The 3,416-nt window shown below is 35.2% G+C and overlaps 1 non-coding gene across 1 annotated transcript; it reads left to right on the top strand.

Moving 5' to 3' along the window:
- The first annotated feature begins 2,180 nt into the window (after positions 1-2,180).
- LOC123817835 lies at positions 2,181-2,285 on the top strand. Its single transcript, XR_006785535.1, has one exon. It is a non-coding gene; the product is annotated as a U6 spliceosomal RNA (small nuclear RNA).
- The last annotated feature ends 1,131 nt before the right edge of the window (positions 2,286-3,416 follow it).

Raw genomic sequence — 3,416 nt, 5'->3', positions numbered from 1 at the left:
CACCACCCAAAGCCTCATCATCATTGCGCCCTTCTCAACAGGAAAGTGGCTGATTTCCACAGAGACCACAGCTGTTCTGCTGGCAAGGGGCTACTTTTTCTCCACTTATTTCTCTAGGAGTTTTATTTAAAACATCAAATGTTTCATCTCTGCCAGTTGTTAATTTGACACAATCAATGGGTATTTCAGAGTCTATAAAGATCATTCCTACAGAGCAATCAATTTTTCTAAGCACATGGGACACAATCTTCAAATAATGGTTAGGGGAATTATTTTTAAAATCAGTTTCATTAAAAATTTTGATCACAGACAAAACTAGAAAAAAATAAAATGATGAACTCCCAGAAACTCTCAATCAGCTTCGACAATCATCAATCCAGGCTAATCTTGTTTAATCAATTACATATTCCTCCATGTATTTTGATTTAAATTTTAGACATCATATTATGTTACGTGAAGATTTCTCTATAAATTTAGGGACTCTTGATTTTTTTAAATCAGCTTTATTGAGATGTATTCAAATGTCATGAATTCATTGATTTAAAATGAACAATTCAGTGCTTTTTGCTGGTTTTTTTATTGAGTTGTTTCAGAATCACCACCATCTAATTTTACAACACTTCATCTACTCCAAAAAGAAACCCCATTATCATTAGCAGTCACTCCCCAATTTAGTCCCACCCTCCAGCCCTAGGCAATCACTAATCTAATTTCTTTCTGTATGGATTCTATACAGAAATTATATCTATTCTGAATATTTTATATAAAAGGAATAGCAATATTTTGTCTTTGCATTGCTTTCTTTAACTTAGCATAATATTTTCAAGATTCATCCGTGTTGTACTATGTCTTGGTACTTCATTTCTTATTATTGTAGACAATATCCCATTGTGTGGATATATTACATTTCATTTACCCACTCATCAGTTGGTGGATATTTGGATTGTTTTCAATTTTTGACTCTTAGAAATAATGTTCCGTGAATACATATGTACACATTATTTTGAGTGGACTGATATTTTTATTTCTCTTATGTGTATAACTAAGAGTAAAATTGATGCATAAGAGGGTTATGCTGTTAAAAAAAAGGTTAAAAATCTTTTAAGGAACTGTAAAACTCTTCCAAATAAGCTGCACCATTTTATTTGTGCCTTTTGCCTCGTAGTCCCTTGAACTTAAGAAAATATGTGGCAAAAAAAAATCAGTAAAATGTTTATTGAATTAAATTGATCCTTAGCTACAAAACATATAGTGTTATAGAAAATCAAGTCTAGTTACTATGGTAAAACTGCAGGCCTAGAGCATATTGTATGAAGATGCATTTGTGGTCATTAGATAAAAAAGACGAATCTGTAAATATATGCCCCAAAGTAGTTTTCTTGTCACATTCCTCATGGCTTTAAGGAAGAAGATTGCTTAAACAGTAGAAAGCAATGCAACAGAGAAATGTTTCACTTTTTCGATTTCATTTGTGCTGTGGTAGTTGAAGACAAACCATTGGAAAAAATGGTAGCAATGATAATAAAACCATTGAGCCTAAAATGACTTGGGTGCATAATAGTGAAAGCCACAGGGCCCTTTTCTCCAATAATACAAGTTAATACAAAACAGTCTGATATGCTATTGAGTTTACCTCAGAGTTTTTTAAAAAAGTCTATCTAAGGACACTATCATGATGATTGAAGTATAAAGATTTTAAGAGAAATGATAGGCAGATTTTAATGATTAATATTTTTCATACTACATGTCCTCTAACTTCAAAACCATAGCACATTTTACCCACCGTTATTCGGTGATACAGGATCAGAGAACACTTAAAATAAGCATATCTTCTTACTGTGTACGTTTTTTATTCTCCTTAAGTACTACCGTGGGATATTAAAATACACTGCGGTCCCTTTATAGCTATGTAAATGCTGTGGGTTAAATTGTCCAAAATTGTGTATGTCTCAAGTATTTGATATGAAACGTATGCTGTTTTTTCCTGTAGAATATAGAGCAAGGGCAACAGGAACTCAAAATTTTTGTTGTCACAGATAACAATAAATGCACTTTTATTCAAACTGAGAGAGTTTCAAGAGCACAGTTTTCCCATGTGGCTTAAAGAAAAACTTTTTTTAAAGGAGAATATTTTCAATTATATTGTTAACACCTCTATAAGGTTAAAATTCATACTCTGTGTGCTTGTCTCAGCGGCACAAATACTAAAATTGGAATGACACAGAAGATTAGCATGGCCCCTGCACAAGGACGGCATGCAAATTTGTGAAGCATTCCATATATATATATGCATATATTTAAATCATATGTAGCCCTGAATGGTTTGGCTCAGCTGGTTGGGTGTTGTCCCGCAATGCAAAAGGCCGCCGGTTCTATTCCTGGTCCGGGCACATGCCTGGGCTGCAAGCCGGGTCCCAGTCAACCGACCCAATGCTTCTCTCACATTGACGTTTCTCTCCCTCTCTTTCTCCCTCCCTCCCCCCTCCCTAAAAATAAATAAGGAAAATATTTCTAAAAATTTCATGTTGCCAAAGAGATGTGCTCAAAGTTTAGGAAAAATGTTTAAAAAAATAGCTTGACTAGAAATGAGAAAGGAAGTATCCTTTTCTCCTTGTTTAGTAAGGAAACAGTGTGTAAAAAAAGACCTATGCCAGTAAAAATCATGCCTTCAGTTTTACTTTATATTCATAAATTCAAGTGTGTGTATATATTTTTAAATATGTTTCTCCCTCTGTGCTTGTGCATGTTTTATAGTGAAGGATATATTTTCTAGGACTGTAGAGAATGGGTTGCCAAAGTCAGTGAGACAGTGGGACCCCAGAGAGAGAGGAACAATTTTGGAAGCATTATTAGTGGTAATTTGCAGAGCACAAGAATGAGCAATGCAGATTTGCATTGAGTTTGCTTTTTCTGCAACTCTTCTCCACTCCCAGTGGAATTGTCTGTGAACTCAAGACCTGGGTGCAGCTTTGGGAGTGGTGGAAAGTACTGAGTTTTACTGCGGTGTTGGTGTGGGTAAAAGCAGAGAGACCTGCTGAATCAGCTCTCAGGATTGACTCAGCTGGGCATTCACACTTTCAGTCAGTGCCTATTGTAGACTTACTCAATGCCAGCCACTCATCACTTGATAATTAGAGTGCATTGATGAGCCAGACACCATCCTAGACCTACAGAGACTCCTGACCTTACCCTAGCTCTGGAGACGCATGAGTTTACAGATAAATTAATTGCAAAAAAAGAATGACAAAGGCTAATGAAGTCACAGGCACCATGTACTGTAGGAATACATAGTCAAGTCACATATCCTAGTTTGGGGATTCCTTCTCAATCCTTAGAAAATAAATTAAAGCCTGGTTTTGTTTCATGATTTGATTTTGAAGTTCTGAGTATACAAGATTGTGAATTATTTAGTTTTT

Source organism: Phyllostomus hastatus, unplaced genomic scaffold, assembly GCF_019186645.2.
Source record: "Phyllostomus hastatus isolate PE091 unplaced genomic scaffold, TTU_PhHast_1.1 phas_contig_210, whole genome shotgun sequence".
Classification (NCBI taxonomy): Eukaryota; Metazoa; Chordata; class Mammalia; order Chiroptera; family Phyllostomidae; genus Phyllostomus; species Phyllostomus hastatus.
The sequence above is the reverse complement of the archived record's forward strand: the minus strand, read 5'-3'. Positions and strand labels throughout refer to the sequence as shown.